The sequence below is a fragment of the Crocodylus siamensis genome, chromosome 5 (genome assembly GCF_052110815.1).
Source record: "Crocodylus siamensis isolate JL-2025a chromosome 5, ASM5211081v1, whole genome shotgun sequence".
NCBI lineage: Eukaryota > Metazoa > Chordata > Crocodylia > Crocodylidae > Crocodylus > Crocodylus siamensis.
Genome location: NC_143399.1, coordinates 170795212 through 170808662, shown reverse-complemented (window position 1 = coordinate 170808662; position 13451 = coordinate 170795212). Strand labels below are relative to the sequence as shown.

General features: G+C 45.2%; 1 long non-coding RNA gene across 1 annotated transcript in view; it reads right to left on the bottom strand.

Annotated features, from left to right (window-relative positions):
• Nucleotides 1–13451, bottom strand: part of LOC149864906 (uncharacterized) — a 68241-nt gene that overhangs the window by 22640 nt on the left and 32150 nt on the right. The window lies entirely within an intron of this gene.

The window sequence follows — 13451 nt, the reverse complement described above, 5'->3', positions numbered from 1 at the left end:
GGTGGTCAGGGCATAGCTCAATGGGCTCTCCTCTGCTGGAGCGCCTCTCCAGGCCTCTCCCATGCTGCTGGCCTCCTCCCCACCCTGTGTCTGGGTACTGAGGGCTCAGCTCCTCTCAGATGCTGCATCACTGCTGCTGGCTCCTGGGTGCTGAGCCTCACGCTGCAGCGCTACTATTTCCCTGTGCCCTGCCTTGGCACTAAGGGCTCTCTTAGCACAGGCCAGGCCCTTCAGGCTCAGGCCAGTTATCCTCATGCTGGGTGGCTAACCCAAGCAGCCTCCATGGCTCCCTGGCTCCCAAGGCTCGGGCCCATGCGCACCCTGCGCACTGTGGGACGTGGTCACTTGCTGGGAGATGGGGCCTGAGTTGCCTCACTGTGGCCCCCAGGGCCCGGCTGGGGTTGCAGGCTCAAGCCACCATTTGCGGCTCCCAAAGCCTGGGCTCCATGCACCAAACTGTGCACCATGATGGGCCCAAGCAGTCTCACACCGCTCCCAGGGCCAGGTCTCTATGCACCGTCCCTGTGCACCGTCAACAGCCCGCGCAGTCTCACACCACTCCCAAGGCTGCTCCTCCAGTGGCAGCTTCAGGAGCCTTGGGCCTCTTGCCCGCTGGGACAGACCTCCCCAGCTTTTCTTGGCTCCCTCTTCTTGAGTCCCTCGCTGCATTTGCCCTTGTGCTGGGCACGCAGCTCCTTTTATACGCTCCAGGGCTCCGCCCCTGAAGTCTTCCAGACCTGACAGTTTACAGTCTTCAATCAGGTCCGGGGGAGCTCTTTCCCCCCTCACCTCAGGAAAGGGGCATGACTATTTCTCCTGCTGCCTCCTGATTGGTGGATGGGCTTCACTAATCAAAACAGCAGGATCTCAAGCCTGGGACTCAACCCAAGCTCTGAAAGGGGAGCCTGCTACATTTATGACAGACCTTAGTGTAGCTCTGCCCTTCTCATTGCCTTGGGAAGGGAATTTTCCAAGTGCTAGCATAAAGAAGAGGAAGCAGTACCATCATTATAGGAAAAGGAAACAAACACAGATTTGTGCAGCCTGGATTATTTCATTCTGCCCTTATTTGTGCTGTGATTATCCTCAAAGCTTCTCTGTGAGTGAAGTTATTTTATTCTCATGGCATATTAACCAGCCAGATAGCATGCATCTTATAGAATAATCCAATGCATATCATGTATCTTGTGAACTGAGCTTCCATTAACTTGACAATTCTCCTGCTTCCATCCCACACTGCTTTTTATCCTGTCAGAACTGACACATCTACTTAAATGTGTGCCCTTTGCTGCTTAAAGGGAAGTTGATCCAAGGAAAGATCCTGCGCAAACAACTAGTCAATGTTCTTCTTTTACTGCTGCTGCTGACAGGACAGCTGCTGTCAAAACTTCTGCAAAAGCTGCTTTGTCATCAACATTGGTAACAATCCCTCAGTTCAAGGATTATCTCTACCATGGTTCACTGATGAGCCTTGAGGTGACTTAAGAGTCCAATCCTTGAGACACATATCTGTCTCCAGATGTTGCAGGTCTTTCTGCAGGGGACAGTAGGCTGTAGGCTGGGATCTCTCTTCATTTTCTTTCTCTGCTCTCTCTTCTCTGCTTTGAAGGCAAGACCCTTTATCTTAACATGGGCTGCCACTTCATCGTTTCATGGTTTCGTAGTTGGTAGGGTCGGAAGGGACCTGAGCAGATCGTCAAATCCAACCCCCTGCCATGGCAGGGAAGTTCAGACGACCCCGGCAAGGTGTTCATCCAGCCTCCTCTTAAAGACCTCCAAGGTAGGAGCCAACACCACTTCTCTTGGAAGTTGGTTCCAGATCCTAGCCACCCTGACCGTGAAGTAGCACCTCCTGATGTCTAGTCTGAATCTACTCTCTGGCAACTTGTGACCGTTATTTCTAGTCACACCTGGTAGTGCTCAGGGGAACAGGAACTCCCACAATGCCTGCTGGTCCCCTCTGACTAGTTTGTAAATGGCTACTAGATCCCCCCTCAGCCTTCTCTTGTGGAGGCTGAACAGGTTCAGGTCCTGTAGCCTCTCCTCGTAGGGCTTGCCCTGCTGCCCCCTGATCATGCGGGTGGCCCTCCTCTGGAAACTCTCCATGTTGTCCACATCCCTCCTGAAGTGCGGTGCCCAGAACTGGACACAGTACTCCAGCTGCAGCCTGACCAGTGCCGCATAGAGGGGGAGGATCACCTCCTTGGACCTGCTTGTCATGCATCTGTGGATGCATGACAAGGTGCGGTTGGCCTTCCTGACTGTGTCCCCACACTGTCAGCCCATGTTCATTTTGGCATCAATAATCACTCCAAGATCCTTTTCTGCCTCTGCACTGATGAGAAGGGAGTTCCCCAAGATGTAGGTATGGTGATGGTTCTTCACCCCCAGGTGCATCACCTTGCACTTGTCAGTGTTGAAACCTATCCTGTTCTCATCTGCCCACCCGTGTAACCTGTCTAGGTCTGATTGAAGCCTATTCCTCCTTTCTAGCATGCCCACTTCCCCCCACATCTTAGTGTCATCTGCTAATTTGAACAGGGTGCTTTTTACACCCTTGTCCAAGTCGCTGATGAAGATGTTGAACGGTGCGGGCCCAAAGACCGAGCCCTACGGAACCCCACTGCCCACATCCCTCCAGGTTGAATAAGACCCATCCACCACCACTCTCTGGGTGCGGCCCTCCAGCCAGTTAGTGACCCAATTGACTGTGTAGGTGTCGACGCCACAGTCCCCTAGTTTTTTAATGAGAATGGGGTGAGAGACAGTGTTGAAGGCCTTCCTAAAGTCCAGAAAGACTATGTTCGCTGCTACACCTGCATCTAAGGATTTTGTGACCTGGTCATAGGAGGCCACCAGGTTGGTCTGACAGGACCTGCCTCTAATGAACCCATGTTGGTTGCCCCTAAGCATAATCTCGATTGAGGTTGTAACACCACTGGAGCCAGTTGGTAGCAAGCTTTTCCCAGCTTTTGATGTCAACACTGATTTTCTTGAAGTATGTCTTCAATATGCCCTGGTAGTATTTCCTCTGGCCAATGTGAGATTTCAGGCTGCAGCTAAGCTGTGAGTACTGCGTTTGTTTTGGGAGTCAAGAGCTGGACATCCACACTCAATGGATGCTGGCATTTATGTGACGATTTTCCAGCAGTGTTGTTGGTGAGATGACAATAGTAGGTCACCCCCATTTCACATCCTTAAAGGAAAGCAGGAATGATGACTGCATTGTAGACCTGGATCCTGATGTCTTTTTGGATATTTAAGTCAATAAAAACATGCCTAAGCAATTTTCCAAAGGAGGCGCTTGTGCACCAGATCCTGTGCTGCATCTCCCCATCAATGTTCATTTGCTGAAGGAGGTGGCTATCAAGGAAGGGAAATATTCAACTACTTCCAGGCTCTTTCCATCAATGCTAATTTATGGAGAGGGTAACACTGATGGCCTGGAGAAGGCTGATAGAGCACTTTAGTTTTCTTGATGTTGAGAGAGAGCTCCAAAGTTTGGTAGGCTTCTGCAAAGAGATCCAGAGTGAGTTGGAGGTTTTCCTCAGTATGGGCAAGAATGACACAGCCGTGAGCATACTGAAGGTCAAGAATGGTTGTTTTGAACACTTTGGTCTTTGATCGAAAAATATCCCAGATTGAAGAGCCATTCATCTGATCCGTATCTTTGTTGATTATGGAAGGGAAGAAGTCCCTTATGAGAGCACCCTAGAGAACAGAATTTGGATTAAAAAAAGTAACACAAAATCCACATTTTTCCATGATTAAAAAACCAGTGTTTCGTTTTGATCATGGAAAAATGTGGATTTTGGGTTACTTTTTTAAACCAAAAATTGTGGGGAGCAAAGGGGGGAGTTTATCAGAGAAAACCAGGATCTGTGATGATACATTTCCATCCTGTTACAGTTGCTTCATTGGGTCAGAGAGAGAATTACTGTGTAGCCTCATGCTTAAAGCAGTAACACATGAGTGGGCATGCTGCTCCACTGAATGCTTTGAATTCACATTTTCATTCCTGAAACCCTGAAAATGTCCTAACCACTAGGTGGCCACAATATGTATTTTGTATTAAAAAGTTGTTGGATACAAAACATAAAGAATGTTGGAAGTCAGAACTAGAACCCAAGACTTCTCGTCACTAGGTCATGAAGTTTTATTCCTGTTTGCTTACTTTCTCTCTGGTCCCATGAATTTTGCATTCCTGAGTACTGAGCAATACAGATTCAATAGGAGAGATGAGTATTTTCATACCAGCCTCCCTCTAGCCTAGAAGTGTGAATATTCCCCTGGGAGGTGCTAGATGTTAGCTTGAACCTCTCAGACTGATAACTCAGAACTCAAGTCTCTCACTTCCTTGAGTGAGTTCTCTGTCCACCAGAGTGTTAAAATGTGGGCACAACTGTCATTATTCCTTGATGAAAGTGACTATGATTCCCATGCTGTATGTTGAACTCAGTTCTGTCAGGTCTGTTAGGTGTACACCTAGACTGTGTCTCTCAGGGAACATAGGTATAGGGATGGCTAGTTTGTTAACTCCAAGTGGATTTAGGTAGGTGACACATGCTGTTTAAATTGCATATTGGTACTTATGTCCTTTTTTTTTGGATCTGGATCTAACCAACTTGTTTCACATATTGTAAATAATCCACTTTGATAGTAAGATTCACACTGTATTATAGAACCTACAAGATAAAAGAACAAGTATCCACTGTTAAGAATAGCTTCTAGATGGGGCATTGTGCAACCACAGTTGATTATTCTTTTTTTTTTTGGGGGGGGGGGAGGAGGGGGTCTTCTTCTTTGTTTCCCTCTCATTTTTCCATCCCCAGCATGGCTTGCACTGTATAACCATGAAGCAGTAAATGAAGTGCCTGAAACAGTAATTTAGCTTATTGACACAGGCTAATTGATGGCTAATTGATGGGGACAATTAGTTTGTGTTATATAAATGCCAATTTGAGTATTAAATAGATATTTATTGAGACTGAACTACTGAGTAATAGCTCTCAGATCCCACGGTAAAATACTTAGTATATTCTCACAGCATTAATTTTGCAGTAAGTGACAAAGAAAGAGAATCCTGTCTCCCCAAATCCATCTGATGTTATTACCTCACCCCAGCTCATGTGTACTATTCCTCTACTTCCTTCTTATTCTAGTTATGATTTCTTTGATTTTTCTACTGCAGGATGAAATTGAAATTCAGGAATATTGCACAGGTGGAGACTACTGTTCATTCCTACAAAGTGTGAGAAAACCTGGGGTAGGTGGTAAGTCAAGCAGACCAGTGGGAAAGAAACATTTGCACACATCCTTTGGTTGCACCAGTAGCACCATTTGTAAATCTTTGATCTGGGAGGAAGATCTTTATAGAATATAGCCATAAAGGTGGAAGACATCAGAGGAATTTTGAGGACTTTGAGGCATGTAGAAGACATTCAGAAGGAAAAAAAACACAGTTGAGGAAATTTTTCCTGTCCCTGGTTCACATCTTTCTTGTCCTCACATGTGACAAATGCATATTAAATTGTTTAGAAAAATTATTGTAGTTGATCTTTTGTCTTTCTCCACTAGTTTGATAAGCATTTTGGAGAACTAAATAATCTATCATATTTATTCAAATATGAGATTTCCCCCTTCCTCCCAAGTTAGCACGGGGAAACAAGGTTTTCATTTTATATTTCCATTCAAGGAAACCTCATTAAATACATTGTATGTCATTAAACTGCTACCAAAAGCAACATATGCTCAGTAATGGAAACCAACTATAAAGCTAATTAAATGCAACCAGTACTGAACGAGACATACAAAACATGGTTTATATTGGGTAAACATACTGATCAGAACCTAGCACAGGGATAGGGGAGTGCAACCTATCTGAGTAAGATATATATTGCACAAAGTGCCCCTCAGCACCAACTGTTTTCCAAGTCATGATGAACCACTACATTAAATACATTTCATCTTCATTCCCACAGCTGAGCTATGCCTTACTTTCCCATTTCTAATGACTCCTGTTTCTTCACCAGCCTTAAATGTCTGGCAAACATCACCAGATGGGTCCCCAAACAGTTCAACTAGAATCCCTCTGTCACATCCCCCTTCAAACTGTCACATAAGATTAGTATGGCCCTGCTGTCCATAAGGTGGCGCTAGACCAGGTTGCCTTGTGTCTCATCTGCATAGAAAGTTCTGGCAGATCCCAGGACTTGTGACAAGAACACCCAATTCCAGTCATGTGTGAGGGGCTAATTAGCACGTGGCTCCTTTGTGAGGGGCATCTGGAGTAGCCACATATGCTAATCTGTTGAGTCACCATGTCTTGAGATGCTGTTGACTCTTCTAGGCCCAGCCCAATGAACTATATGGTAAATCAGGAACCTTTTGGCTTCGGGTTAATATCATGCATCCTTTGGACTTACAAGTAAATACAAAAGTGCTGCCTAAAAGTGTGTTTCTAAAATACCTGAGCTAAAACTTGTAGCACTTTCAAAAAACGTAAAATGCTTCAATTCTAGATGAACTAAGTCTATAGGTATGTAGAGTCAAATCATTGAGGGGCTCATCTTATATTCAGCATTGTCTTATATTAGAGTAAATATGGTAGTATATTGTATTCAGTCTTACAGTAAGAACATAGCATAACAATTGCCATTTGCTGGGTCTGACCATAGGTCCATCTTGCCCAGTGTCCTGTGCCACAAAGTGACAGAAAGATGCTGAAAGGGAGAGTGAACTGTGTCGTGTCTATACATGTGTTGCACGCTGGAGGCAAGCTTCCACCTAAGGTGCGCAGCCACACACAACTAAAAGTGTGGCCACGCACAGCCTTTTCAAGGCCGCACACCAGGAAAGGTTGGGGTGGGAACCTGGCGGGGGCTCTGCGGGGTCCAGTGAAGTGCTCCGCTTCCCAGCGCTGGCAGAGCCCTCGCCAGCCCCAGCCTCCATTCCTGTCTTGCCTCACCCCGGGGAGGAGCCGCTGCCTGCCCTGGGTGAGGCTTTGCTGGCTCCGGGACATGCCTCGTGAGACCATGCGGGGGAGCAGAGCAGTGTCCCTGGGCCGGCGGAGCCTCACTCCAACTATTGCTGTTTGTTTCCCAGACTGTTCATCCTTGTACAGACATCTGTGGTAAGTAGCTGATTGCCCTGCTTTCTCAAGAAGAATGAGAAAGCCTCCTTTGTTGCTCCCTTCTACTTGTACTTCTTCCATTTCCTCACTTACCTCAGGGCGTTGGTCTCCATCCCCAGTGAACTTAGTTTAAAGCCCTCCTCACTAGGATTTTGTTTTGTTAACAATTCCCTTCTTAATAATCCCTAACATTCTGGTTGCCTTTTTGATGGATACTGAGCCCTGAGCCGTGTTTTCAGTGAACTGTCCACAATGACTCCCAGATTTCTTTCCTGTGTGGTAACAGCTAATGCAGAGCCCCTCATAATGTAGGAATAATTTGGGTTATTTTTGCCCAGGTGCATCACTTTACACTTATCTATGTTGAATTGCACCTGCCATATAGTTGTCTGTTCATTCAGTCGTGCCAGATCCTTCTGTTGTTCCTTACAGCGTGCCTTGGTCCTTACTACTTTGAATAATTTTGTATGTGTTTCCCTTGATGTACTGTCCTGGGATAAGTCAGGACAGAGAGGTGCCATAGAAACTAACAGATTCACAGAAACTTCTCATTGGAAAGCTGAGTTCAGCTTTTCACAGGAAAGTCTCAGAGTTTGAAGCTATAGCTCCTATATCCCAGCAGCGTGCCCTAACCTTCATACTATGGGGACAAGATATCTGAAAGTACCTTTGATGCCACTCCTCTTGAAGCTGGCCCACTGGTTATCTAGAGGGAAAGAGGTTAAATCACAGCTAGCAAGAAGTCCACCGCTCTGGTTCCAGGATGTGGGTTTTGCATTATTCTGCTCTGAAAAGGAGGACACCCCTATTTTTAAACCCACTTATGCATTTTCCCCTATGAATCTCAGATGCTAAATGTATCAGATGCATTCATGTATATATGTAGTTATGTAAGTCATGACACTAGTCTAGACTGCAGTTTAATACTAGGGACATGATCTGGCCCAATGGAATTTCATCTGTGCAAGATGGGAGTCTGGACTACAGTGCATAGAATAATCTGAAAACAAATGGATTACCAATCCTCAGCATGCCCACTCCACCCTCCTGGATAAGTTGGTTATGTTCATACATGTCCCAAAAGAAGTATGACTTCAGGAGAGCTCTGATAATGGAAAGAATTAGTTGATATCCCATAAGGCTGGGTTGTCCCGTGGGCAGTGACAGATGGTTGGAGAAAGCTGAGTACTGTACTGGTATGGGCTTTCATTTTCTGAAAGGAAAGCCAAAGACCTTGAGGTTTGTGTTGGAATTAGATTGCCCACAGCAGTGATTCCAGTAAAATTCCTGCGCAAGTCCAACAGTCAGTAGCAGTTATATGGTTACTTTAAATCAGGGCTATCCAACTGGTGGCTGCTGGGTTCTATGCAGCCTACAGGGGGTTAAATTGTGCCCCCCTGGGCTTTCACCCAGCCAATACTCCCATGCTTACTTCCCCCTCCCCCCCCGTATCATTTCAGGATCCCTTCCTTCTGCCAGCTGCCACTTCCTCCTTCCATGCCAGGCGGGCAGTACAGTGCAATGCAGGAAACTGGGGATAATTTGGGTTGTAGGGAGAAGAGATTGGGACTGCATAGGGGGAGAAATCTGCAGGGGCTTCTGAGTGCAGTATTGAGGGGGTGCCTGCACCCCCGTGCATTGCATTTGGGGGATGGGAATTGTGCCTGCACAGTCATGTGTCCATGCAGTGCAGCGGTGGGGGTGGGAGGGTATAGCACCCAGTGTAGCAGTTGGAGGGTGCCCACAGGTGTGAAGAGCAGAGTGAGGGGAAGGGTCTTGTGTGAATATTCTAAAATGCTATAACAATTGCTAGCTGCATATTGGATGTCACTGTTACAGCATTTACAAATGATTGCACCGACACGGCAGTTATGATTACAAGCATTTGATCAAGGTACTTACAGTTGGGCTACCAAAGGAGATTTTAGCTGTCCTGCAGTGCTTGGTTCCAGTAGATTCAGCTCACATTAACAAATAACTCATTTCTCTTGTTCTATTTTATTCCCCTAGGTTGTGGACACAGGAACACTTAGAACCGTTTCAAAATGGGGATGATCTAAAAGGGCAACAGCTGGTACATTCTGTTTTATGTGAACAAGCTGAGAACAATTCAAATGCAGCAATCCACTCCAACTTTAACACTCCTTCATCCAAGGTTAAAGTTGAAGTGGGTTTGCTTCATGGATTTCTCATTACAACATGTTTGTCCGAGTTCCAGAAACTGATAGCTCAAAACTTGCATGCAGGCCTATCTTGCTGTTTCCAAAACTTGCCTTGTGTAATTCATTCTTGGTGGGTTTTTGTAGACATACTGGAGCCAAGGGGCTAACGCAGCAATCTGCTTGCTGTAATCTACTGCTTTTCCTCCTACATTTAGTAACTCCTTTCTTTGTCTAAAGCTTAGAACCTCCACCTTAACATTAACATTTTAACAATCTCTTTTTCTCTGCTTTTCTTTCTTTCCACTTAAACCATGGATTCCTGAAGATTTGAGCCAGGCTTAGTACATGACAATACAGTATATTCAAACGTACCATCACCTGTTACGTAATACATTTCCTGAACTTATTGCCTATGCCTACATTCCTACAGTTTGTCACAACGAGTACCCCTGCTTTCTTTCCTTTCTTCAAGCACAGGCAGTCTCTTGCTTATTAGAAATTCTGGATCGCACCTTCCAACAGGGATCTCCTGGACAAAGAAATACTGTAATGGGGACCCTCACTAAAAGGCTTTCCCAATAGTGCAAACAGCTTGTCTGGAAACATCACTCACAGCCCACCACTTTCCATTCTCACATCACTCATTCAAATTTTCCACTTCCAGTACCAGACAGGAGGCTGTTCCATCATCAGATTTAGCTGTAATTTTTCTGGAATGCTCTTAGAGTTAAATATAATTTTTATACCTTTTGAAGAACGCCTAAATTCAAGGTGTCCTGTCTACTCTTCAAAGGTCTTTTAAATGAATAAAGTGTAGGCCATCCAAGATTAGAAAAGAAACAAACACAGTCTCAAGTAATCAGTCACACAGTTCAAGACTGAATTTCCAATAGTCAAACAAAAAATGATTGTGGTAATGCCTGGTAAATTCATAGCTTGAAATATTAGGATAAACCATGAAGCAATTTTGAATCATGGAAATATTTGAAAAAATTGTGACCAGCTGGTATCCATTTTCTCAATAGAAAAAAAAAAGATAGCTAGGCATTTGAGGAACAAAAGCTTTGCAACATAATTCAACGATTAAACCCAACCCGGAGAACTTACCATTAGCAAAGAGTATCTTTTGGAATGAAGTCTGACAGTACTTCATAGTACTGGTAGAAAGTTGTTTTTAATAAAATTTGCAATCTATTCAGGAATACATTTTTTGTTTGTTTTATTCTTTATTTTATCTTTTTACAATGTGCATATTGGGTTTAGCTTCATAATCAAAACAAATACTTTATTAATATAATTCTACTTAGTAAAGTCCAAAGCAGCTATTAAATATCTACTTTCTTTAAGCTACTGTGCCAACAACCACAGTATTAGACATACATCATACATTCTTTTAGTTTTTGATCATAATGTCTGAAATAAAAAGAAAATAAATGTCTTTTCCAAAAAGGTAGCCTTAGAAGGTGAAGTCATAGTAAAAAATGGAACTCATCTTTACCTAGTCAACAAAAATGGAAGTCATAAAATGGGTTGCAAATATTCTTAGCAAATCACTATTACAGTGACTAAAGGAAGGAAATTAGTCGGTGGTGATTAATAGTTCTTATAATGGTGAAATTCACTCAAGTTGCATAAACCCAATGTAAATGGATTCTGTGTGCATAGAATGAAAAGAGGTTAAATGTCTTTTTGCCTCAACATAGAGTTCAACTTCATCATAGGTGCTACTCCTGTCTATAAGATAGGAAAGCAACTTTAGCCTCTCCATGCTAGCTATCCAGGGAACTGGAGCCATATACATGAATGAATTCACAGCTTTTTTCTCCAGAGCAGTGGTTCTAAGCCTTTTCGGACTTGAGACACCCCTCACTGGACTTGAGACACCCCTTCATAACTTTGTGAATTGCATGACACCCAATTTCAAAAACGAATTTATGGATTACATTGGTTACCTCCTCGAAGAGGGTCTGGGGCAGTGGGGGTCGGGAATCAGTAAGGTAGGGACAAGCATGAGCCCACACATATCTGCTTCTTTCCTGAGTCCTCATTTATCTTCTTACACATCCTGGCACCCTTCAAAGGATCTGACGCCCTGTTACCCTGGTTTCAAATCACTGCTCTGAGCCAACTCCTTCAGACCACCTTTCAAGTGACTTTCTGTGCCAGTCCTATAGCATATAGAATGGACATTTTTACACATGTCCTGGGGTGGCAAGGGGGTGGAGGGGCGTTTTAATTAATAGATTCATAGACATTAGGGCTGGAAGGGACCTTGGAAGATGGAATCCAGCCCCCTGCCCTAGGGACAGGAAGTCAGCAGGGATCATAGGATCCCAGCAAGATAGACATCCAAATGCCTCTTGAAGGCATTCAAAGTAAGTGCTTAAACTACCTCCAGTGGCAGTCTATTCCAAACTTTGGAGGCTCGGACAGCAAAGTTCTTCCTTATGTCCAGCCTGAAATGGTCCTGGAGGAGTTTGTGACCATTCAACCTTGTCAGCCTTTGGGGCGCTCTGGTGAACAGATGTTCCCCCAGATCCTGGTGAGCACCCCTGATAAACTTATAGGTGGCCATCAGGTCACCCCTGAGCCTGCTCTTTTCCAGGCTGAAGAGTCCCATGGCTCTCAGCCTCTCATCGTAAGGTCTGTTTTCCTGACCTCTGATCATGCGCGTGGCTCTCCTCTGGACTCTCTCAAGCTTCTCCACATCTTTTTTGAATTGTGGAGCCCAAAACTGGATGTAGTACTCCAGCTGTGACCTCACCAAGGTCAAGTACAATGTGTGAATGACATCCCGGAATTTGCTTGAGAAGCATCTATGGATGCAAGCCAGCGTTTTGCTTGCTTTACTAGCTGCAGCATCGCATTGAAGGCTCATGTTCATCTTGTGGTCAATCATGACTCCCAAGTCCCTTTCATCCGTAGTGCTAGTCAGTGTAGCACTACTGAGCCTATAAGCATGCTGCAGGTTTTTCCTCCCAAGGTGGAGAGCCTTGCATTTTTTGGTGTTAAACACCATCAGGCTCTCATCCAGCCATTTCCTGAGCCTGTCAAGGTCTGTCTGGATCACCCTCCTGTCCTCAGGTGTGGACGCTTTACCTCAGAGTTTGGTGTTGTCGGCCAACTTGGCCAGTCTGCTTCTGACACCAATGTCTACATCATTAATGAAGGTGTTAAATAGTATAGAACCTAGGACAGAGCCTTTAGGGACCCCCACTGGTCATAGGGCACCATGACAATTGACTTCCATCAACCACCACACTCTGGGTCCTACCGTGAAGCCAATTCCCCAGCCAACAGATTGTGGTGAGGTAAGGCCACAGTTAGCCAGTTTTGCCAAGAGGTGATCATGGGATACCAGATTGAAGGCTTCTTTAAAGTCAACATATATGACATTAATCTTTTCTCCCTTGTCCACGTGATAGGTTACCTGGTCGTAAATGGAAATAAGATGGGTCAATCAAGACCTACTCGTAACAAACACATGTTGGCTATCCCTCAGGATGTTGCTGTCAGCCAGTCTGATAAGGAAGGCCTCTTTGAAAATCAAGGACTTCTGTATTACTGACTGACTTGCCAGATTTATGGTAGATTGTGAAAGTGATCAGCTCATGGTCACTGTCACTCAGCTTCCCTTCGATTGTTAGTTTGCTGATTAGGTTGTCCCCCATTGCCAGTACCAGGTCGAGCAGCGCTTTATCTCTCATCAGCCCGTAGACTTCCTGTGTCAGATAGAGCTCTTCCACACACAAGAGAAAGCTTTGCGACCACTTGGATTTGGCTGAGTGCTCTTCCCACGAGATGTCTGGATAACTGAAGTCTCCAATGATAACCATGCACCGGGAGTGTGCAGCCTCAGCCAATTCCCTGGTGAACTCCTGGTCAAGCTCTTGATCCTGGGTAGGGGGTCTGTAGTAGACTCCCACCATTGTGTCCCCTGTGCCATGTTCCCCATGGATTTTAACCCAGAGGGTTTCCAGTAGTCTACCCTGGGCGCCAATGTTGGCTTGTAGGGATGCATAGCTTTCCTAGACATAGAGAGGTGCACCCCCCCACCCGAAATTGCCAGCCCTCCTCTGGACCCTCTCAATGTTGTCCACATCCCTCCTGAAGTGGAGCACACAGAACTGGACACACTACTCCAGCTGTGGCCTGAC